The 26,456-nt window shown below is 35.5% G+C and overlaps 1 protein-coding gene across 4 annotated transcripts in view; it reads right to left on the bottom strand.

Annotated features, from left to right (window-relative positions):
* The window catches only part of DCC (DCC netrin 1 receptor), a 1,203,097-nt gene that overhangs the window by 478,155 nt on the left and 698,486 nt on the right, over window positions 1-26,456 (bottom strand). The gene's annotated exons all lie outside the window — the stretch shown is intronic.

Genomic DNA, 26,456 nt, shown 5'->3' with positions numbered 1-26,456 from the left:
AGGAAAGAAAAAAAGAAACGCTTAAAAAAATAAATACATATTAAACATTCTGAATACCCAAGTGTTTGGATCCAGTTGACCTACACATAGAAAGGTACATAAGTCTTTGGAAGCTGTTCTAATGAAGCAAAGAAAGGGAAGCTGGTGGAGCTGAGACAACCCAGAGTGTAAGATAAGAAAGCTCAGATGCCCTTTAATTCTAGAGTTTCATTAGGATTGAGTTAATGTGATGGACTGATTTTCTCTTGAAACTGGTTATAGTGATAGGGAACTACAATATGCATGTGTCATTTTTATTGTGGCCACATTCTTATTGTCTTAGCAATTATCTATTGTAGTGTATTACTGTACTGTATTATTATTTTCTCAGCATGGTATGTGATATACTAATTTAATTCCATTTCTTAATTATCATAACACTCGTTACTCTATGATGGAAATTTGCAATTGAATGAAAATTACAAATATAGCACATCTTTGCTAATGAATCTTTCAGGCTTAGTCCCTCAAAATCTTGCCTAGGAGAAAGAAAATTTAAAAAGTAATGTTTATCCTTTTCCATGGGGAAACTTAGAGTGTTGTCAGGTTTCAATATTCTTATTGACTGAGAAGCCAGATTAAATTCACAGTGAAGTAGAAGCCATGATCTTGTTTCACCTAGAAAATGGATTCATATTTTTAGTAGCCATTATCAAAGGTAGACTGTTTTTGTCATTTTTGTCATGCTTAATGAGTGACGAGTGCTAATTTTTTGATTAAGTCACTGCTGTATTTTGCTCTAACATCCATCAGCAAAACTTTCCCAACACCAAAGTTAACTTAACAATCTTTGACGGCCATTGCCTTCTAGAAAAATAGGAAAGCTGACAAAAACTCCCAGGATTCAAGTCCTGATTTTTCCTACTGAATGATCTCTCTTTCTCTCTTATTTTCCTGATTAGTAACTAAATATTTGGACCTCTACCACTAAACAACTTATAAATTCTTTAATCCTAAATCAAGTTGATTTAGATGATGTGGCTGGGAAACATTAATATTCATGGCCTAAAACCCACACAAAATATGTGTCTGAGAGCCATTGTAAACAGAACATGTACTCTTTGTCTACAGGGCTAAAATTATTTATTTATTATTAATGATGTTAATATGACTTTTTTGATTCCTTAGCCAAATTCACCAACAGTAAATCAAAAAACATCAAAATATTAAATAAATGTCTCTGAGCAGATATATTAGTTAAATATATGAAACAGTTCTATTCTGTTGTCTGTTTTTCCAAAGACTTTGGTCAAGCGTTCATTTACTAGCCAATATTCAACATTTACTGAGAGCTGACAATGCACAATTTATTAGTCTAAGCCCTTTACAGTTATTATTCTCACTCCCACTAGCTGAAGCAGATTCTATTATCCCCACTTTACAAATGGAGGGATTGAAGTACAAGGTGTTTAAATAACTTTCCCCAAATTACACATCTTGTAAATTGTGAAGCCAGACAGTCTGATTCCCTGCCTACGTACTAAACTGATTTGCTATAATTGTCTTTTTTGCAGCTTGAAAATCCTGGTGGAAAGATAATGCAATAATATTTCCAGAGTCTCAGAGATAATGGTGATAAGCAATTTGAACCATTAAATAAAAACACATGTTTCTAACCCTCCTCCCCCTTGAAGTTCTTTCCTGGTGCCGTAAAAACTACCCGAATCACTCCATCCTTACTGTTTCTGAAATCATTATGTCTACATTAGAGTTTTTCAAAATTTAGGTCACATCCATTAGTATAACTTGAAATTAATAGACTGCGTTGAGACTAAAATTTAAATACGTATGTTTACATATATGTACACAGAGAGAGAGAAAAAGAGAGAGATTAGGAATAGAAAGTATTGGGAATATAGAGGGAGAAAAAAGGAGAGAAGAGAATACCAAATTTATATTGAAGAAGAGAAAACAGAAGCTTCAAGGGTCAAAATAACAGAGCCAGGTTGGGCTGCGTTTAAATCTCAGGCCCTTCTCTCACTCTAAGTGCCTCTGTTACTATCCCATTTATAACCTGGAGATAAGAACTGAGATTAATGACAGTTAATGTTCTTGAATAACAGTACATAATTGTATGATAAAGAAAACAAATGCAAAAATATATCACAGTGTATCACTGGTAGCAAATATAATTATTGTATATAATTATACGTAAATGCATAAATATGTACGGTACGTCTGTGTATGGGTGTGTATGTGTGTGTATGTGTGTAGCCTCTTGCTTTTTCCAATTTTATTATTTCCTGATTCTCCAATTAGTTTTCTATATTTTCAGTGTCAAAAATAATGTGCATACATAAGAGAATTTCTTAAAAACAAATTACTGAGTTTAAGTGATTGCTGTTTTCACATAATTTCATGCAGATTCACTGTTTCTCTAATTTGGGGTGATAGGACTCATTTTCCTTTTTATTAACTTTTCAGTGGAACTAAATAAAGCAAAGCTGATCACATAATGAATTTGTAAAACCATCTCTTTTATTGATTAATAGAGGGATTTCCTATTAACCAAGGGGAAAATAATCTGACTTAACCATATAATTATAGTTGTAATACTGCTAAGTACCACATGAAAAGCTCAACAATTATTTCCTGCTTACAAATGTATATGTGAGTTTTGATCTGTATTTTGTAATTTTATTATATTTCTTAGGCTTTTAGCATTACACTGGACACCTTGTCTTCTCTGGCTATCTTGGTATCTTTATTTCCATGTTAGATTCTCTAACTTTCACATTCAATGAATGATAAGAAAAAATAAAGAGTGAAGAATGAGGTACCATGACTATTTGGGGAAAATAACAGGTATTGGTTATTTTAGAACACATTTCAGAAATATTGTTAAAGTGTATCTTCCTACTTCCTGATCAAAAGTTATTAAAATACTTACGTAACATGGGAGAGGGTCTTAAAAAGGTCTAAATATACAGGCTTGGGTAGTAGTAGGAATTAGGTTAAAGCTTTCTTTCTTTTAAATAATACATCACTGAATTACTGCTTACTTCTTAAACTTATCATCCACACATGACTTACATATACCCCATGCTTCAATGATACAAATGATCCTTTTTAAATTCCAAGTCTTTGTAAATTCTATTTTCTAATCCTGAAATGTTTACTGTTTCACTTTATAATATAGACAGTGAGGTTTTGCTATATCCCACCCAAGTCTTACCTTGAGTTATAGTTCCCATAATCCCCACTTGTCATGGGAGGGACTCAGCAGGGAGGAAGGTAATTTGGACATGGAGACAGTTACCTCATGCTATTCTCATGATAGTGAGTGAGTTCTCATGAGATCTGAAGGTTTTTTGTTTGTTTGTTTTTAAGGATCCAGTTCCATTTATTTGTCATATCTCTCTTGTTTTCTTTCATATAGGACAAAAAAAAATCCCCTTTCATTTATTTTATGACTCTGACACTTTAAAAAAGTATAGGCCAGTTATTGTGCAAAATGTCTCTCATTTTGAATTTTTCTGACGCTTCCTCATGATGAGAGTCACGTTTTGGCACCTTTGGCAGGAACATCTTTACAAGTGATGCTATGTTCTCATTGCTTCCAATCAGAAGGCACACAATTGGTCCCATTACTAACCATATTCACTTTGATTACCTAGTGATGTCTTCCAGGCATTTCCAATGTATTCTTTCTTCCTTTGTAATAAGTATGTAATATTAAATTTTTTTCTTTTTTTAATTGCATTTTATGTTTTGGGGTACATGTGAAGAACATGCAAGATTGTTGCATAGGTACACACATGGCAGTGTGATTTGCTGCCTTCCTCCCCATCACCTATATCTGGCATTTCTCCCCATGCTATCTCTCCCAGTTTTATAAGAGGCTTTTCCTTTTTTCATTTGGAACTTCTTGCTGCCGCCATGTGAAGATGGACATGTTTGCTTCCCCTTCCGCTATGACTATAAGTTTCCTGAGGACTCCCCAGCCATGCAGAACTGTTAGTCAATTAAACCTCTTTCCTTTATAAATTACCCAGGCTCCAGTATATATTTATCAGTAGCATGAGAATGGACTAATAGAGACACACTCCCTATCCTTCATGAAGCTACTTCTTCAAGAAGGATCTCCTGATTTTTTCTTGAAAAATTTTCTTTCCTTTTGGGAACCCTGTGGTGCTTATTTTAATTGATTTGTGGAATTTGACTTGGTTTCTCTGGCACTCTACTTATTTGTGTATATGTTTTGCCTTGACATTAGTATGTGACTTCTCCATGGAAGAGGCTCTATCATGCTACCATGAAATCGGTATGTAACTTAATACATTTTTGGTGAGTACACTATTCTGCAGCGCACTGCACAAATAAAGTTTACCCAATTTTTCTCTTCTCTTTTGATCTCTGTTGTTGCTGTTTTTTTATCAGTGATGAATAAACTAGGATCTAGGATATTTTTGTCCCATTTTAGGATTGCTTCCTATAACTTATGATTGAGGTATAATCATGTTACAGCATTTACTGCTCTGGAGTCCTATACAAATTGATAAAGCCATCTCTAGTTAAAGGGTCACGGGAAATACCATTTTTTAAATTATAACAAAACTTTCATTGTCAACTTCTGTTTTCAAAATGTTGTCAATGAACTGTCTTTGTTCACAGAATAAAGGCCAAGTTTGTAACTTTATATTTAATAACTCAGAGGTTAAAAACTTACCTGCTCAAATCTTATTTCTCATTCCTCTTCTAAAGAAATCATCTAATCTACTTAAACCAATTCTACCTGCATTAAAACACGACATAATAGTTAAAATGTCTCTTTAGGATGATTTAATATAATTGCTTTATTTTGCAGATCAAAAAACTGACTAAAGAGTGAATATTATTCATCAGTGGCCATGGATATATTTCTTAAACATATTTATGGTCATGGATTCCTGTCTGGAAGTACATTCCTCAGATAATATATGTTATATTTATTCTCCAAGAAGCAACTCACATCTCTCTTTTCCATAATGTTCCATGAAGCTGTGAATTTCTGCTTCTTGCAGTGCTCTATCTCCATGCCCAATTTTTACACCACTTATTATTATAAATTATCTTCCACATATTTCACTATTTACCAACCGGATTAAGGTTCTTAAAGATGGAGGCTGAAGCATATGTGTGTTTGTTTTTTAAATCCCTTTGCACATTATATAACTCCCCACTTTTCCTACTTCTGTGGAAGGACTCATTTCACTATTTAAGCTTTTTGGTTGGCAGCAATTTCCTAATGACCAACAAAAGTATCATGAATTTTTATCAAATTGTTCCATTTACATAGTATTAGCCCATTGAAAAGCTTAGTACATGGCCGGGCGCGGTGGCTCAAGCCTGTAATCCCAGCACTTTGGGAGGCCGAGGCGGGTGGATCACGAGGTCAAGAGATCGAGACCATCCTGGTCAACATGGTGAAACCCCGTCTCTACTAAAAATACAAAAAATTAGCTGGGCATGGTGGTGCGTGCCTGTAATCCCAGCTACTCAGGAGGCTGAGGCAGGAGAATTGCCTGAACCCAGGAGGCGGAGGTTGCGGTGAGCCGAGATCGCGCCATTGCACTCCAGCCTGGGTAACATGAGTGAAACTCCGTCTCAAAAAAAAAAAAAAAAAAAAAGAAAAGCTTAGTACACATGTCCATTGTTTCAAGAATTTCGGGCAAGATACTGACTTCAGATATACTTTCCTTCTTTGGATAAAATCCATGGCCAGAAATAAAATGTTCACATTTCCATCAGATCTGGGTTTCCTAGGATCTTTGCAAGTACTTCTAGTATGTACATAAAGAAGAATTATTTTTATGGAAGTCTGAGAGAAGGAATCCCAACAAAAAAAAATGACTAATAAGAGATAGAAACGTAGAAAAAATATAATTCTTTTTTTTAAAGTCTGTCATATTTAGACATGCATAATACATGAGAGAGACTTCCAGACTGCAATTGCTAGATTGTACAAGCAAACCTTAAATTTGGGTAAAAGTTTTCTTTATCTGTTTATTTTTTTTTCATGTTTATATGCTACGACTACTTGTTTAAATCCTGTACAATAAAATATATTCTGGATTTGAGCTCCAAAGTCATCACCAGCAGCCTAAATAGTATTATGGGTTTTATTTTACATAATAAATTCCCATAAGTATTTTCTGCAACACCTCATATTGCTGAAGACTTGGTTTCTTTTTATTTTAACTTTTAGATGTTACTTAGCTATTCTTTTCTAGTTACTTAAGTATGTAATAAATATGGGTCAATTGTAAAATATCACTGTAATACATAATATTTTCCACATTATCTAAACTTTGAAAACATATTAGATAACTGAAAACATGGTATTCCAAAAAATTACCACAGCTCCTTGAAATGACAAGAAATGCATTTTTAAAACCATGCAGGTGGTTTTAAATTAACAACAGACAATAGAAACCACTCTGGTGACTGAACAACATGAATTAAAGAAAAAAGACAGATTGATGAACAGATTTTATTAGGAGAAAGATAAAAATAAGCATAATCTTTGAGTGGCTGTGATTCTGCCCTGAGAATAGTCAGCTCATTTCCCTGAAGCCATGTACCTTTAGACTTCATTGGTTCATTTTTGTTGAAATATTGGACATAATAAGCCCATTAATCTTTGGAACGCATATATCTGAAAAGACTAATCACACCAAATGTCTTCAGAGGAGTTTGCTGCCAAATTGTGCTACCTCTATATCCAAAACAAATGGGTTATTTCAAGTGCAGTATTAAAACAGTATAAACAGATCGTTTCACTTTAAGGAGTCATTGTTTCACATATAACTGAGTTCAGATTACTACAAAGGAAGCCATCTGGCATGAAGTGTGGGTTTGGAGATAACATATTGGTATGGTTTGGCTCTGTGTGCCCACCCCATCTCATCTGGAATTGTAATCCCCACATGTTGAGAGAGGGATCTGGTAGGAGATGACCGGATCATAGGGGCAGTTTCCCCCATGTTGTTTTCATGATAGTGAGTTCTCAGGAGAGCTGATGGTTTTAAAGTGTGCCACTTCCTCACTTTCTCCTGCCACCTTGTGAAGACATATGTGTCTTGCTTCCCCTTTGCCTTCCGCCATGATTTTAAGTTTCCAAAGACTTCCCCAGCCATGCAGAACTGTGAGTCAATTAAAGCTCTTTTCTTTATAAATTACTCAGACTCAGGTAGTATTTATAGCAGTGTGAGAAAGGACTAATACACATATCATAAGAGAAAAAATATTCTTTGTAAATGCAGCTTCTCTGTTAAACATACCTTAACAAAATCCTCATTCTAGGCAATAGCGTAAGAGACTTCTCAATTTAGACTTGAGAAATGCAACCCCACAGTTTCAATTCTTCCTGCACCAACTCTTGTTGCCAGAGTAACTTGTATTCAGCTAACTTGATGTTTAAATGCATAATCCTTCTTTCCACTCTTTTTTAAACAAGGTGCTGTGACAATGCATCTTCTGTCCTATTCAGCACTTCTCTCCAGGCCTTTTCTTAAGTGACAAGTGACTTGAAGTCTGCTTAATATTTCTCTCTAGTTTATTTCCTCCTACCTACCTATCTGTATTTTCTCATAGGACTGGGTTGTTCAGATTTACATTTGATTCTCCGTAAGAGCGTCTCTCACACATACCTGACTACACTATCTAAAAATTTAGGTTAAGCAGGCTTCTAGCCTTAAGAGATTAGAATGTATTACACATTGAAAATAACAGCATACTTAAGTTACATTCTATTAATAATGATTGGACTTCTACTGTTCTTGAAAAACGGATTTCAAGGTATGAATTTTATTCTAAGCATTTTCTATTCCATAAGTCCTTTCAATCTAGTCTGACAGTGATTATTTCCATGATAAGGGGAATGTGCTTAGGTGCTCTGACAACTTCTGGAATACGTTAACTTTATTTTTCCTGACACAGGTGTAAGCCATAGTGGGATATTTAATTTTATATATGTTTTCTCAAACTGAAGTAAATATATTATTACTGAAAACTACATGACAGGAAAGTAGTGGATCCTACAGCAATTCATCCCATTGTGGCATCAATTTGGATATGAATTCACTAAGCTACTAACTCCTTGAGAACATGGATTGTCTTATTTATCTTTGTGTCCCAAGGGCCAAGCATGGGATAGGTGCTTAGTAAATATTTACAGATGACCAGACATAAGTGTAGCTCAGTCCCTACAGGCAAACCCCTATGCATTGAGTCACCTTCTGGCTGCAGATGAGTTACAGCTTTGGAAAATATAAGTGGGGCATGACATTTAAGATACAAGGGGATTCTTTTATTCTAAAGTGAATATTAATTGCATCAACAGAGTATTAGAAGACACAAATGGTAAGCAATTTTGCTATCATTGGAAATCACAATATTTTAATAATCTTAGAGAAATAAAAGTTTAGAATATTTGAATTTATTTTCCACACCCTCATAGTACACTTATTATGAGCACAATTTGCTGAGAAATACTTCCTCCTATCTAAAAATTCTGCTGTATATGCTGTGGGATAAAAAGCATTTACAGTCCTTCATATAAGCCACAAAATGATGCTAGATCTGTCCACACAATTTTCTTTAGCCAGACAAATAATCCCATTACCCTTCCTCAGTTCTAGCTCTTTCTGTAATCAGAGTTGTTTCTCTCTAAATCCAGACTAAGCTTTCTATTTCTCTCTTTAATAGTGGAGCCTAGGATCAAATTCAGAGCAAAATTTTGTGAGGCTCAAACCAGTGATAATAATAGGAGAATTATCTAAGCGTTCTAATTCTATATACTTACTGACATTATTGCTATGCATTCATTAATACAGTGGCTGGAAATGATTTATGTGCTATCAGTGTTCTTTGATAGATACTGACAACTCTCCAACAGTTAAGTTTGCATGTGTGTGTGTGAGCATACATATACACACATATTTATATGTGTTTCTATATATTCTCATATGACATAATTTTATATATTCTCAAATGAGAATTAAGATCCTATATAGCTGGTCCTTCATATCTGTGGTTTCTGCAGTCAAGGATTCAACCAACTGCAGATTAAAAAAAAGCAAAACAACTGCAAAAAATAAAATATATAAATGCAGTTTAACAACCATTTACACAGCATTTACACTGCATTAAGTATTATAAGTAATCTAGAGATGATTTAAAATATATGGGAGGATTTATGTAGGTTATATGCAAATATTATAACATGATTTATCAGGAATTTGAGCACTCACAGATTCCGGTATCTGCAGGAGCTCCTAAAACCTATCCCCATAAATGCTGCGGGGCTACTCTTCTTCTACATAAAATATATAATCACATAGAATACTTAAAGTGTCCTGTGCACACACAGGCTCACACAAATATATATCCATACATATACAATTGATAAACATCTTTCTTTGTCCAATTTTCAGATTAAGCTCTGAAGTAAATGACACCATGTTAAGGAAAACAAGATGTAAATGTTAAATCATATATGTTGTATGATGCCACAAATACCCAAAATAAGTTATTCAGTTCCTAACAATACATACTGACCGAAATTTGAGAGCCATTATTTTTTCTCAGTCAAATACTTTCTGGTATTACCAGTTGCCATTTGAGAGAAAATGATGTGGCTATTCTAAAAGCATAGAAAAAAATGTTTCTGTCATGCGTAAGAACTGTTTCTATGTATTTTTAACTGCATTGGAAAAGTACACAAAAATACAATAGAAAATTTGTTTATCAAGGTTCTTATTAGATATTTTATGAGGGAATGGTAGATATATAACTAAATTTTCCTCTCTTAATTCCTAATGAAATAAAATGTAAGCCCTAGTACATACATTGACACACAAAAATCACTCACGGCAGTCAAAAATTGAAAAGAAAGCATAGCAATGGCAAAGAACAACAGCAACAAAATCAAAACAAGTATTTTTGGAGTAGAGCAGAAAAAGGAGTATTTACTTTCTTATCTTCCCGTAAACCCCAGAAACTGTCCTAAAATGTTTAGAGGAAAGCCTAAGCATTCTCACTCACACCTCTAAACATCAGTCAATGGAAAATTATGAATAGCCTTAAGTTTTCGTCTTGTTTTCTTTGAGATTGAGTCTTGCTCTGTAGACCAGGCTGGAGTGCAGAGATGCCATCTTGGCTCACTACAACGGTCACCTCCTGGGTTTAAGCAATTCTCCTACCTCAGCCTCTCAAGCAGCTGGGACTATAGGTGCGCACCACCACTGTCTGCTAATTTTTGTATTTTCACTAGAGAGGGGGTTTCTCCATGTTGGCCATGCTGGTCTCGAACCTCTGACCTCAAGTGCTCTGCCCACCTTGGCCTCCCAAAGTGCTGGGATTAGGAGTGAGCCATCGTGCCCAGCCTTTCTTTTTCTGATTAAGAAGAAGTTGCAATTACTGTTGAGGAGACACACAGGAGTTGGAGGTGACTTTGAGTAAGGTAAGGCTTGTGGACCACCAATGAACTGAAGAGTTAATTGGAAACCTGAGAACAGCCCCTTCTCCCACAAACAAGAGTAGGAGACAGCACTAGCCAGCAAAGCTAGGTTTCCTAAAAGAACCTGAATGCTGCTTCAACTGAACTCATTCCCCTACCATGCCTGCTGGTTATTTAAAAATGCATAAAATGTGAAACATCCAGCCCTCAAAGTGGAGCTTAAGGGATCCCAAGAACATGGCAAGGAAGTCTAGAAGTAACCTACACTACGTTAGAGCAAGTAGGATGTCTCCACAGTGCCACTCCCACATGGTCAAGATAAAAGACAGGCATAGTAAACATGGAAACATAATACAGCCAACAGTAATGCAAAAGAGTGAGAGAAAAAGAGGTTTGGGGATGGAGGAAGAAAAGAGAGATTTAATGTAAGAAATAAAGCACTTAATCCAGAAGAAAATACAAGGTAGAGACGGAAAGAAACTTCTCAAGTTGCTTCGTACAACGGATTAATTTAAAAGGAAAATAAACTCAATAAAGCTAGAGATCAAAGACTAGGGGATAAAACAACAGAACTAAATGAAAGGGGAGTTAGTGGACCTTAGGTCCTTGATACATTAATCAAGAACCAAAACAACATCCTTGGATAACCAATATATAAATTAGAAAGTAAAACTATCATAATAGATGGCATCAAAAATCAAATTATCAACATATGTCAGACTTGTTATCATCAAAATGAATGTAAACGAGAAAGCTGAAGGGATTAATTAGCACAGTTTGTACCCCAAAAAACGGAGTGCAAAGAAAGATGAGGCAGTATTGAAATAACTGGCCTTCCTGATACCATGAGTCCACAAATGGGAGAGAAGATATATTCAAAGTTGTATAATAGAATATTTTTTTTCCAGGAAAATAAATTTAAGTTTTCAACCTAAAAGACTGTGTTTCTGTGAAGCTGAGTACATAAATATCCAAAGATAGAGATGTATCTAATTTAAGACATAAGATGAAGAGTAAAGATACTTAAGATATAAGATGAAGAGTAAACAATTATTTGGACATCCAGATAGAGAAAGCAAAATCAAAACACATCTATAAAAGGTGAAAGAGAATCAGTTTTCAATATGATAATATCCATTATCAGAAGACAATGGAGCACTGTTACCTGAGAATTTTACATAGGATCTTTTAATATAGAAATCTAGTTAGTCAATTATGAAAAGTGCTTAGGAAATATAGCACTTTTTAGAATAAACCTAACAATGAAATTCATGCAGTTAAGAGTGTTAGCAAACCAAAAAGTTAGGCACTGTAGTAAAATAATTGGTGGTATGTTTTGAATATGGTTATAGACACGAATAAAAGTAAACACAATGGAAACCATGGTTACCGAAAAGAATTCCATTGTTATGAACCTGAAGAGGGTGAAACAAATACTTTAGCTACTAAAGATCCAAAGGTGGGAAAATTAGAAGAGGAATCCAAAGGTAAATCTCTACTATGAGATGTTCTAATCATTCCTATCTTTTTAAGTCAGGGCTACATCCATTATGCCCTTGAATAAAAACATAACTTTTTTTTTTTTTTTTTTTTTTTTTTTTTAGAGACAATGTCTCTCTCTCTGTCACCCAGGCTGGAATGCAATGGCACAATCATGGCTTACTGCAGCCTCGACCTCCCAGGCTGAAGTGATATTCCCATGTCACTCTCCTGAGTAGCTGAGACTACAGGCTTATGCCATCATGTTTGGCTAATTTTATTTTGCTGTAGAGGTGGGGTCTCATTATGTTGCCCAATCTGGTCTTGAACTTCTGGGCTCAAGCAATCCTCCTGCCTCAGCCTCCCAAAGTGCTGAAATTACAGGCATAAGCCACTATACCTGGCCTGAAAGATTTTGTGTTTTTGGAAAACTGTCTCTGGAAGTAAATATGTCAAGGCGAAAGTGTTCAGTGGTTGTGGAAGTATAGATATATCTTTTATCATTTTTGCATTTAAATAATTTCCAAGCCATTCCTATTCAACACAGTACTGGATGTCCTGGCCAGAGCAATCAGGTTGAAGGATAAAATAAAAGGTATCCAAATAGGAAGAGAGGAAGTCAAGCTATCCCCATTTACAGATGACATTATTCTATATTTAGAAAACCCCAGTCTCTGTCCAAAAGCTCCTTGTTCTCATAAACAACTTCAGCAAACTTTCAAGATACAAAATCAATGTACAAAAATCAGTAGCATTCCTATATACCAACAACATCCAGGGTGAGAGCCAAATCAGGAACACAGTCCCATTCACAATTGCCACAAAAAGAATAAAATATCTAGGAATACAGCTAACCAGGAAGGTTAACAATCTTCAACAAGAATTACAAAACACTGCTCAAAGGTATCAGATATGACACATGGAAAACATTCCATGGTCATGGATAGGAAGAATCAATATCATTAAAACAGTCGTATTGCCTGTGATGGTTAAGTGTTAACTTCAGTGGATTAAAGAATGCAAAATATTGTTTCCGGGTGTATCTGGGTGTTACCAGAAGAAATTAACATTTGAGTCAGTGTACTGGGAGAGCAAGACCCATCCACAGTGTGTTTGGGCACCATCTACTCTGCTGCCATAATGCGCTTGTATGTTCACTGCAGCACTATTCACAATAGCAAAGACGTAGAATCAACCTAAATGCTCATCAACAGTAGGCTGGATACAGAAAATATGGTATATATACACACCATGGAATACTATGCAGCCGTAAAATAATGAGATCATGTCATTTACAGCAATGTGGATGGAGCTGGAGGCCATGATCCTTAGCAAGCTAACACGGAAACGAAAAACCAAAAACCACATGTTCTCACTTATAAATGGGAGCTACACAGCAAGAACACCTGAACAGAAAGAAGGGAACCATAGACACTGGGGCCTTTTCTGAGTGGAGGGTGGGAGGAGGGAGAAGTTCAGAAAAAAGCAACTACTGGGTACTGTCCTTATAACCTAGTGACCAAATAATCTATAAAACAAACCCCATGATGCAGTTTACCTATATAACAAACCTGAACATATACCCCTGAACCTATAATAAACACTTAAAAAATTAACAAAAAGAAACTCAGTATTCTCAAAATACAGCTCAAAACAAAAAATGCTATGTAAACAAAGATTTTTAAAATGTGCCTTTAACAGTGTGTGGAAATGGCCTTTTCCTAAATGAGTAAGCCAAGAGTGGCATATTATAACATTAAAAACAATTTTAAATATATAAACTAGATACACACACACACACACATATAATTTGAAGGAAAAACTAAAAGAAAAGAGTAGAGATATCCATTCATGTATTCAGTTAAGTATTAGTCTCATGATCATTTTTCACAGGAGAAAAACAGTATAGAGAGGTTAAGTACATTGCCCAAGGTCACAAAGACTTTAGTGGTAAGCAGACTCCAGGTGCCTGTTACCTGAACTATGCCTCAGAGAGGTAAAGATGATCTCTCTGCTCTAATTAAAGCAATAGGTTCCTATCTCTATAGGCTTTTGATGAGTTGAAGAAAGCAATATGTCTAAGCAAAATCTTGAGACTTACAAAATGAAATCCATTAACAAATATGATGATTTTATATTTGAAGGCAATGAAAGGTAGGGTCACTTATTACACATGTATTTCCAGACATGCAAGTATATATAACTTCCCAGTTCAATAAAAAAAGATTCCCACATAGCAAAAAAAAAAAAAAAAAAAAAAAAAGTGTGTGTGTATATATAGTTTTGTAAATGTATAAAATATATTTTTATAAATGTATAATATATATAAAATAATATATAATACATATAATCTATCTGCAGGGAGGGCTCACCACTATAGCCTTAAGAAGTTGGAGAACCCATTGGAAATTGTAAGAGCTTGTGTAAATAGCACATGAGTTATATAAATAGTTGATAAACATATTTACCTTCCTTTTCTTTTTATTTTATCCTACTTGTCCACTGGCGCTTGAAAACAATTCACAGAGACTGCAGTTACTGGTGACAAGCACATAAACCCTTCAGGGAGATCACATGGAGAAAACAACAACAAAATGCTTTTCTACCTCAGATTTGGTGAAAGGAGAATAAACACAGGAAGACCTGGGAAAAGCCACTGCATGAAAAAAGGAAAGTCAGGAGCTCTGCCTCCCAGCTCTGGCTGTGTTGCAGAGAGTCATGGACACAGGGCAAGTCACTGAACTCTCCTGAATTTTGGTTTGCGACTTTGAAGATCTAGAGGATACAGAATTCATTCCGTAACTTCTCATGTTTGCACATGCAAAACATTAGGATGTCAAGTCACTGAACTTTTCTTGACTTTAGTTTCTTACTTTGTAAATTGAGAAGTTTGAACTGGAGTCTGTGTTTTCAAGTTTGTTGGAATTCCTGCAAGTGTTGCTATGGGTGGGGTGGTTCTTGTATTCCTTTTCCCAACTTTTTTAACACCTTCTAACAATTAGATTTATGTTGATCTCTTCTATATACTGAGCTATTATATTAATGTAAAGTTCTATCATAACATTTTCTGCTGATAAAACAAAGTAAATTATCTGCAAGCTTTTTTTTCCAGTTTTAAAATTCTGAGTCTAACATGGAAGTATGTATGGGTGGTTCAATGCTATTCAGTTTTAACAATTTATGTAAGGTTGCTCTTGAAAAGAAAGAACAGATAAAATACAATTTTCACTTTGCTTTTTCTTCTTCCACTTAAATAATATTTGGCAAGCATTAATGCATTGCTTAAAACAATAAATACCAACATTAGCAACTCATGAAAATCACAGAAAGTGACTCAAAGGCAGTTTAAGGGTAATAGTTCAACACTTTGTTGAGAATTAACAGTATGTATTTCCTTCAAATCAACACTTGCTATGATATATTTTTAGGATTACTTGGTGAAAGTGTAATTCCAGCATTGATTATATTCTAGTTTTGAGAGTCTATTTGCCTTTTTCATTCCGGTATTTTGGCCCAAAGAATGTTTAGTTATCTACATGAAGATAACATGAGACTTCATAGTAACTTCACTGCTTTATAAGTAAGGGTTTCAGAAATCACGGAAAAAAGCATTTGTATGTGAAAGGGACAGGTTAGATTTATAAAATCCATATGACCCATCTGTAAACTTGAATGGTTTCTTGCATAGTCGATGAAAATAGTCTTTGACCATTTACCAACTATTTAAAAGCCAAGGAGGAATGATGATAAAATTCATGTGTAATTCATAGTGGTAAATTGGAATCAACCATCTGTATTTTGTAAAGTTTACTTTAGTCGGGAAGAACTCTTATCAAACTTTAAAATGGAATGTATTAATGGGAAATGACAAAGGAATACATTAGACTTTTACAAAATGACAAAATCTAGTACATGTTTAACAGCAGTGCACATCAAAAGAGATCTAAGGATTTTCACTGACCATTAAGATTTCTACTATTAAATCCCTGCCATCGTTCTTGCACTTTAGAGGACCTTGCATATTACAAATAAACATATGCAACATGTGTGTGTGTGTGTGTGTGTGTGTGTGTGTGTCTGATGTGTGTGTGTCTGTATGTGTGTGCACATGTGCATGTTAAGCTATAGATGGCCAACTCTGTCATTTGGGATAAGGCAGTCAATGCTAGCACAACATAATGTGTAACCCTAAACATCCTCTCCTGTGACTAATACTCTTCAAGCTTCAAGGAAACTCTTCTTCATCTCCTTCGCTATATCCATGAACTACAAGGGTCAAATGTAAGGCTAACTAACAATTGCTGTAATCTTACATTTTTTCCTTGCATTTCAGACTGAAATCCTCTTACACATAAAATCTCATTGGAAAAGGCTGGAAAGAAAAGCTTGAGGGAATGTTTTATGTAATTCTTCCAGTTTTACAGAATCCTTTCTACGCCTTCTCATTCTCTCAAATATTTGCATAATTGTACTTACCATATTATTCATCAATTAAAGAAAAGCTTGTTAAAAAGCTTATAATCCACCCATTGATTCTGATTAAAAAACATGTGCTCCTCAGAAGCTTCTAATATCCCTATGTGAACATTTTCACACTTATCATTCATATTTACCTTGTTTGTTTCTATATATACATTTAATTTCTGTTCACATGTCAAATATAAGGAGTCATATTAATCAACACAAGAGTTTACTTTGTGAATCATACATACATACATACATACATACAGCTACAAATGTCTATATTCTATAGCCATACTTATGCCCTTGAAAGCTTTTGCACTCGTTGACATGCCTTTAACAAAAATACAATCTGAAATATGAACATCTTTTCTGCTACTGCATGCATATTTTTAAAGGTGGTACAAATTTTCTGCATTGTGAAAAGAAAAATCTATTAAGTTAGAAGTCAAGTTAAGAGTTACATAAGGAGCTGTTTTTTGCTTGGTTATTTTTTCTTAGCCTGAACTTGAGGTGGAGCAGAAACGTAGACTGTAAGTACTTCGAGAAGAGGACACTACTTAATTATTTATTACTTTATATCCTAAAGTAATGGGTCCTGAGTAAATGCTAATTTGATTGACCAACTGGGAGCTATAAAGAGTCTTAAAGATCTAGTGCATGTCTTATATTTTATATACTAAAAGATAAGGGTAAATGGCTAATTTCTATGGCATCACACAGTTCATATATATCAGCAGCAATATCAGAACTCAAGTTTCCTGAATTTCAATTGATGGCATTTCCCTTCTACCAAACGACATTTAAAAATACATATTATGCAAGTTATCAAAGTATTTCAGTGGCCTATGCAGTCGCCTCATGATTCTGGAGCAAAGAAAATGTTCATTTTTCTTTTTCCCCAACTAAAAATGAGACTATCTTGCTTTTGCTTTATACATCAAGCAAACATGGAAGGCAAAATGGCATCAACTCCAAATTCTCTTCTTTCATGTTTTGAAGATGCTTCCTAGCAGACTTTCTTGTTATGGTATCTTTAAAAGAAGAAGATATGTTTCTTGCTCTCATAGGGAATTCCTATCTATTAACTCTTCAATAATCCTGATGTTAATCGGCAAGAACGATAATATCAAACTCTTTATGAAGTGTGAAGGTATCAGTGACATTACCTATTCTATCTAGGAAAATTTTACTTTTTAGGCAATTTCAATTTATCCTGATTTTACTTTGGCATTCACAAGCACAGTAACAGTACTTTAATGGTAGAGTTAAATGGCATCAAAGAATAGTGAGTGTGATGTGTGAGGATAGCAGGGCTAGATTTTTACTTATCCATGAGTTAATAGTTTACTAGAATTTGACAGTGCAAAAGTATCTAACTCAATTAATGGGAACAAAAAAAGAGCCCACATAGCCCAGACAAACCTAAGCAAAAAGAACAAAGCTGGAGGCATCATGCAACCTAACTTCAAACTATACTACAAGGCTACAGTAATCAAAACAGCATGGTACTGGTGCCAAAAGAGGTGCATAGGCCAATGGAAAAGAACAGAGGCCTCAGAAATAATGCCACACATCTACAACAATCTTTGACAAACCTGACAAAAACAACCAATGGGGAAAGGATTCCCTATTTAATAAATGGTGTTGGGAAAACTGGCTAGCCATATACAGAAAACTGAAACTGGACCTCTTCCTCACACCCTACACAAAAATTAACTCAAGATGGATTAAAGATTTAAACATAAGACCTAAAACCATAAAAATCCTAGAAGAAAACCTAGGCAATACCATGCAGAACACAGGCATGGGCAAAGACTTCATGACTAAAACACCAAAGCAACTGCAATGAAAGCCAAAATTGACAAACGGGATCTAATTACACTAAAGAGCTTCTGCACAGCAAAAGAAACTACAATCAGAGTGAACAGGCAATCTATAGAATGGGAGAAAATGTTTGCTATATATCACTCCTCTTATTTTTAAATCTCATTCTTGGGATTGTCACTGCTTGCACCCTTCAACTTTCATTTCTACATGGGTGACCATTATATTCAATCCTGACCTGTCTCAGGAGTTTCACGTTTGCAGCTTCCTGGTGGCTGTTTCAGACTCTGTCATCTTTCTCACTTCAAACTCGCCCCTGGCCAGAGTTACTAGTTCCTTGATTAGTTTGCCAGAGCCCAAAGCTCCTCAAGCATTTATTACAGTATGCTTTGATGGTCTGTTTTTCCTCCTAACAACCCAATAGCTCTTGGAGAAAGGAATTATGTTTATTCCTATAACTCCCACACCTGGGCCAAATTCTGCACTCTTATAGCAGCTTCATAAAAGTTTACCAAATCTAATTAAATATACTACTTCTAAAGCTTTAGCTGTCATCAGACTTGCTTGGCTTACTTTTGAACATGGAGAATCCTTGGATTCACACCTAGAGATTCTGATTCAGTGACAGATTTGTGGTGAAACCCAGGAATACGCATTTTAACCACCATTTCCATATGCTTTTTGATTTATGTAGCTCCCAGATCATACTTTGAGAAATTATATTTTTATAGAATACAGAAAAATAGGGCTTAATCCAAATTCTGGACATATTGATTACTTGGCATTTTGATTAGTCTCTTATTAGTAAAACAGATTATGTCAGGATTTAAAGAGAGAATACACGCTAAGCACATAGTCACTGTTCAATAAATTTTAGCTATTTGCATTTTATTAAAAGTATTTCTGCATTTTATCCATGTGACTCAGTTTGTTATCCATATTTTTCACAACTAACTTGACTTTTTCTTTTTTTCACAATTTGTTTCACATTTAATCAGTGTCAAGCTTTGACATTCAACCTCTGTAATATCTGCTATTTATTTTGCTGTCTCTACTCCCAGTGCCTTTACTAAGGGCAATATATTTTAACTTAATTTAGCAAATACTCACTGAGCACCCACACGTTAGGCATTGTATTGAACACTGCAGCTGCACAAACAATAGATATGCCCTTAAGGAATGGCCATTTCAGTAGGAAAAAGAAGGAACACATTTTTAATACCTGTATGGTGTGATCATTCTTGTAACAGAAGAGGAACAAGTACATTTTAACGTGAAGGAAAAAAAAAAAGGATACATAGAACTTGACAGTTTTTATGTCCGTAGTGATTAGGATGTGCAATTCTCTGGAGTCCTACCAAGAAAGAGATGACGAAAAGACCAATTAACTTATGCCAGAGACAGAGAGATGAGGAGGTGAGGGCTAAGGGTCATGTTAGGGGAAGCCTGCCTCTTGGCTACAGGACAAGTCAAGTCAGGAAGCCTCTTTCCAACCTTTACCAGAATGTGGGTTTGGAATACTCAGCCCACTCCCAGAAGAACAATAACCACAAATATGCAGTAAATGTCCTCTCCAATCCTTCTAACAACCTAGTTGGCTAGGAAAGCACAACATAGACCTTCCTCTGGCAAATATTTCTTACAGAGAATGAAAGTGGAGCAGCACAGGAAATTTCAAAGATGGAGTTTTGTAATTCACGTTTTATGAGACCACATGAAAATGGCAGAAATTATATAAATCATTTGCTTGGAAAATTAACAACTACAGAATACTGTGTGAGGACAAAATTTCTAAGTGAACTCCATAGAATTGCACCATCTTGGCATTGTGCAGAGACCTGGATGTTAAAATATGATACATCAGTAGAAGTGTGAATGCAGGGTTTGATCAATGGGCTCTGAGAAAAGAAAATCCCACATTGCTGAAAGCTAGAGACAGAGACATTCTGTAATAAATCTATCCAGAAGCTTCTAAGACTACTGGGATGCATACCAGATGAAATGAATCAATTAAAAAGCTCCCTGGGTTTGGTGATCTCAACATTTCTCCAAGATATTTTTTCCAGGATGTGACAGCTGATTAGGTGACAAACAATTGTGTCTCTAGAAATTTCATCTTTTCTAATATAAAGTGTCCTTCCTTTACATGTTTGCGTTTTTAAAAAAAAATGTGTTTCTATTGATCCAAAGAATGGCCCTGCTTTCCCCAATTATCCATCCTCTATCAACCCATCTGAATGAGGTTTTGTGAATATTACTCTAATGGTATCAAAAGGCACAGTGTTGAAAGAGTCCAGGCTGAGTAATCACAGACAGCCCTGTGTCTCATTGTCTGTTCCTGCCACTTAGTAGCTATGGAATTTTTGGCCAATTAATTCATTCTGATTTATAAACACTTAGTAGTTATGGAACCTGGAGCCAATTAATTCACCTATGCCAAATCTCAGCTTTCATCTGTAACGGGAGCATACTAATAGCCATCTAAAGGAGATGATTTTGAGGATGAGAGAAAGTCCTATGGAACTTCTACCTTAATGATAGTGTATAGGTGTTACTGGCTGAATGTGTCTTCCTAAACTGTATGTGTTGAAGCCCTAACTTCCGAAGTGATGGTATTTGGAGGTATGACTTCTGTCAGGTAAGTAGGTTTAGATTAGGTCCTGAGGGTGGGACCATGATGATAGGATTAGTGCTCTAAAAAGAAGAAAGACAAATCTCTCTTTCTCTTCCTGGGAAATAAATGTCTATGGTTTAAGCCACTCAGTTTATAAGATTTGTTACAGCAGTCCAATCCAACATAGAAGGAATTATTACATATGTATTATTACTACCAGTAATAGAATTCTAAGATATAAAAAATAAAACATAACTAGTTGTTTACCTGTTCTAATTTACTGCACAAGTATGTAAAGGGACTGGTCTGTTGCTTTATCACTGGAACCTAGCTTAATGTCTTATACATAAATAGTCACTCAGTATTTGTTGAGGGGTAAATGAATACATGAATGAATCAAAAGATAACAGTACTAAATGTTGGTAATAATCTCAAATGCACCTGTTGGTTTTGCGTTTCAAACTGTATGATCTGGCCATCTCTAGAGCGAGATCTGTTTCCAAAGGTGAAGCTTTGACCTCATGTTTTCATGTTTTTCATTTGTTTGTTTTTAGTCTTCTGCTAACCTTCATTTCCTAGCCTTTTCAATGTCAAATATTATAGAGCATTTTCACAGTATTTTATCTCATTCAATATTTTTTTAAAAATCCTTTCAAGTGTTTACATCAGTTGTGCTTTTACAGAAGAAGCAAGTGAGGCTCATGAGAGCTGAGTGACATCCTCCACACTGTGAACCCATAAATGGAAAGTGAGAATGAGGCCAAGTCTGCCTGATTTTAAAAGCCAGGCTTTCAGATAGCATCATGTGGTTTTCTTAGCTTATCAAAGCTTATTTCTTTCGCTATCTGTTCATTGAACTTTCTGTATCAGCAGGGTATATTCCTTCAGAGCTGATAAATTTTAGGGCTTCAATTATTTTAAGTAACACTTTTTTATGATCTTCTACTTAAGGCTTATGAGAAAGGTCCTTATGAGACCAAGAGCCAAAGATGCAAATGGATATCAGAGCAAGGCTATACAAGTGACCATGAACAATAAAATCACCTCAGGCTCTGTTTCTTTCTAGCACCCTCACCTGTAGACTTTGTGCCTTATTAAGAGGTCAGACCACTCTTTTCCTGTTAAGTTGGCAAAATATGTCATTTTCTGTGACTATGTTTACTTCCAATTTTTTCCCTCTCAGCTATCTTCTTCAACTACACATTGTCAGTTCATTTAGCCTCAAAATTTTCCTAGGTGAACTTGATTTCATTTGCAACTGAATCTAAATTAGAACACAAAGAAATGAAATCAAGGATGGCTGCAGTTGTAGTTTAATCTCTAGCTGTAGGATGGAGCTATTTAGGCATCATTGATTGAGTTGACAATGTCTCTTTGAGGAAAGAGCCTTTCCTGATGCCCATTTAATAGTTCACTCTGTCTAAAAAGAAGGTCAGTTCTGTTGCATGAAACCAGTGAAAATAATTCTATGTTTGCAGAGTTTTGAAGGATTGATATGAATCCTGCTCTACTACCTGCTTGAAAAATACTCATGTCCCTGTTACCTTGAAAATGCATATCAGCTACAAACTAATCTTTATCTTTCTAAGGAGCTGAAGGATTCAATTGTACGCAGGATGGAAAGCAATGCCTGAAAGAACACAACTCCAAGCCGCTAATGCATATTTTGCAAACAGAGATATTCCGTTCCAAAACTGCTTACACCAACCACTCTAAACATTTCCTTTTCCATTTCACCTTCTGCTGTCTTGAATTTGCCTTCTCCACAGACAACTAAAAAGCAGATAGGGTTAGGGGCACATATTAAATAGCATAGTCAGCAGTGACTTTGCCAGTAATTAAAGAAGTTTCTCACATGGAATGCTAACCATCTAAGCTGTTAACAAATGCATACAAATAAATCCTAGTGTAGACGTAACCTATGATGCATGTTGAAATCAGAAAATCAATTTTGCTATATTGAGACATATGTGCTCCAAAACATCACAATGCTACAGTGAAGTAGTAGAAGGAAAGTTATCTGAAATCAGAAAGTTGCAAAATCAGATATACAAAGGCGTGCCTCATAAACAAGTGGTAAATTAACATAACTGGTAGATATTTGAATTTTGTATTCCTTCACTGGTCAGTTCAGCTGGGTGCAGTTTTCTTTATTCACCTAGTGTTGCTTGCAGATAAAATCACATATAAGAAAATGCAAATTTTGCATGATACTCAAATTGTGCCCTAATAGATCAATATTGGAACAAGTCCAAGTTTTCAAAACAAACACTATAGTAGAACTGACTATCGTATAAATTGTCTAGGTGCGCAACCTAATCTAGTTGGGAAAAGATTTGTAGAATTTTTAATATCTTCGTGATTTTTTTTTAAGCCTAATACCAAGTGTTTTTAAGCTTAAAATGAATCGGGCACTGTAATACAAATCTGAAAGAAAGATAAATTGATATTCTGTAAGGCAATTCTGTAAGATGCATAAGGAGCCCTCAAAATGTATATTTCCTTTTACCCAATGTCCAACATTAAGGAATACAGCCTATAAAAATGAGTAGAGTTGGTTACAATGACGAATGAACATGCGTATTCAGTGAAGGATTACGTGTAATAGTGAAATACTAAATGCTCTAAGAATAATATGGAAACAACTATGCAAAAGTGTGTGGAAGTGTGTATAAGGATGCCCATTATTGTTTCTAAAGGAGAAAAATTGGATCAAATATATACTACAATGAATGGTTTATTTAAACTAATTATAGATTAATATGAAGCCAACAAAAATGATAGTGTAGTCAATAAAGGCTGCCAACTACCCCATTATACAGTCACACCAAAGAATGGAGCCAGCCCCTGCTGATGTTCATTAGGTTGCTTCCAATTTTCCTCTGCGTTGCTATAACGTTCCTCTTTAAGTGATAGGCTTTGAGCAACAGGCTCATAATATTTGAGACAAATATAATTAACTTTTCATATTAACTTTTATATTCTGCTCAAATAACAATTATTTTGAAATTTTATAAAATACGCTTCATTTTCCACATAGTATTGGAAAGTCTAATTATATCAGTTTGCCCAGGTAATACTGCAGATAATGAAACCCACAATCTTCAGGCCATATCTAAAATCTTGATCTGAAAATTTTGCTTTCAGCACTGTTCTAGGCACTGAGGAGTCAACAGAAAATAAAAAGAAATTCCCATTCTCGGGAGCACATATTGTACTTTAGTAGTAAGATGAGATCATGTGTATTTAGGGTAGTATAGCCATAGGCTAATTTATTGTATATTTCAAAGTATCTTAAAGGGAAAATTTGTAATGTTCCCAAAATTCTCATATTCTCTCTCTCTCTCTCTCTCTCTCTCTCTCTCTCTCTCTCTCACACACACACACAGAGAGAGAGAGAGAGAGGGAGAGAGAGAGAGAGGTGATGAATATCACAAATTACCCTGACTTGATCATTACATATTACATACATGTATCAAAACATCACATGTATCCTCAAAATATATACAACTATTATATATCAATAAATTTTTAAAATAATAAGTGATAACAAGTGATGTAAAAAATTACATAAAGGAGGAGAGAAGATGAGAAGAATTGTGTGGGAACGTGGGAAGGACAAGCTAGGTTAGTGAGAATGGGCTATTTAGAGGGTAAGAACATCAGAGGCAGGGAGAACAGCAAAGCTCAAGGAATGGCTGTGTACCCGACAGCATGGCAGGTACAACAGGAGCAAGAGAAAGAAGAGCAGATGGGCACACCGATGCCAGATCTTTCAGGCTTTGTGAACTATTTCGAGAGCTCTGGCCCCTATTCTGATAGAGAAAAATCATAAACAAGGTTGGAGCAGATAAGTGACTTAATATAACAGAACAATCAGGATCACTCTGGTTGCTGGTGTCAAAGACTGAATGTAGAGGAACAGGGATAAAAATAAGGAGATCAGCTGAGAGGCTACTGACTAGGGGAGAAATAATGGTAGCTTGAGCCAGTGTAGCATGGTATTAGTGGAGGTTCTGTATTTTGATAAGTTGAAGTTAGAATCAACGGGCTTCATAGATAGACTAGAGGTAAATTGAGAGGGAGGAGAAAGAAAGATGTCGAAAGTGACTTTGTATTATTTTGTTTTGACCTGAACAAAGAAATAATGCATTTGATATAATACTAAGATGGGAAAGGTATCTAGAGAGGTATGATGATACAGAGAGGCTGCAAGGGGAAATGAGAAATTTGGTTATGGTCATGTTATAATAGATATCTATCAGATATCTAAGGAGAGTGTGTGTGAGTCTAAAGCTCAGGATAGAATTCTGGGATATAAGTAAACAATTTGAAAGCTGTCAACACATAGACAGTATTTAAAGCTTAGAGTCTGAAGGATATCATCTTCTCTCTCAAAAAGAGACGAGAAGTGAGAACTAAGAGGTGGGAAAAATCCAACATTTGGCATCAGGAAGATGAGATGAAACTAGCAAATGAGACTGAATGGAGTGGCCAGTGAAGTGTCCCAAAAGAAAAATGAAGATTGGGCTTCATAAAAGAGGGTACGGCAACTCTGCCAAATATTGCTCATAAGTTAAGCAAGTGAAGGCCTAAGAAAGAATCATACAGTCACATGGAAAGTCTGTTGGATTGTTAGGAAAGAAAGTGAAGAAAGACTGTAAATTACATTACAGAGAAGTTTTGCAGTAAAAGAAAATAAAAGAATAAGGTGATACCTAAGGGGAAAGCAAGTTCAAAAAGCATATGTTTTCTTTTTTTTAATGTTTATTTTCATTTTTTTAAGATACAAGACTTTGATGGCATATTTGTATGTGGTTGAGAATGATCTAGCACAGAGGGAGAAATGGATGACACCAGAGAGAAGACAGATGCTGCAACAATGCTGTTAGCTTCTCCAGGAGGAACGGGAACCGTGTATTAACAGGGAGGCTGCAGCAGCAGGCAGGATGCGAACACTGGTTGGATACATTTACAATACGTGAACATTCTCTTCTTATGACTTTTATTTCTCAGTGAAATGGAAAGCAAAGTCATCAACTGAGAGCAGTGCACAGAAGATGCAGTGAAGGAATGAGGAAAAAGGAAACATTGTGAAGAGTCATCCATCTCACAGTGCATGGGAAATCAAGTGGTGTTGGATCGCCAAACGCCATTAACTCTCACTTGAAGCTGGGAGTCAACATAATTTAGAGAGACCAGTCAGCAAGGTCCCGGGTTGTCTTCCACCCATGTTCAGCTTCAGTAGTCTCGGCACAGAGCGAGTGAAAATCAGAGTTATAACATGTGGTGTTTGAAATAGAGGAGGGACAGCAGAGGGTGGGGAGTTGGGGAGAGAGAGCATGGGGAGAAATGCCAGATGTAGGTGATGGGGAGGAAGGCAGCAAATCACACTGCCACGTGTGTACCTATGCAACAATCTTGCATGTTCTTCACATGTACCCCAAAACCTAAAATGCAATTAAAAAAATAAAAAATAAAATCAGAGCTAACCCTGGTTGGGGTTTTGCCAGTTGACTTCCTTCATTACGCTCCAACTGGAGTCTGCTTCACCCACAACACTATTTCTGTAAGTCACTGTCTTCCCATTTGAAT

This window comes from Sapajus apella, unplaced genomic scaffold, assembly GCF_009761245.1.
Source record: "Sapajus apella isolate SASKATOON/1434 unplaced genomic scaffold, GSC_monkey_1.0 scaffold109, whole genome shotgun sequence".
NCBI classification, from domain to species: domain Eukaryota; kingdom Metazoa; phylum Chordata; class Mammalia; order Primates; family Cebidae; genus Sapajus; species Sapajus apella.
This window is presented reverse-complemented; position numbering and strand designations above follow the sequence as displayed.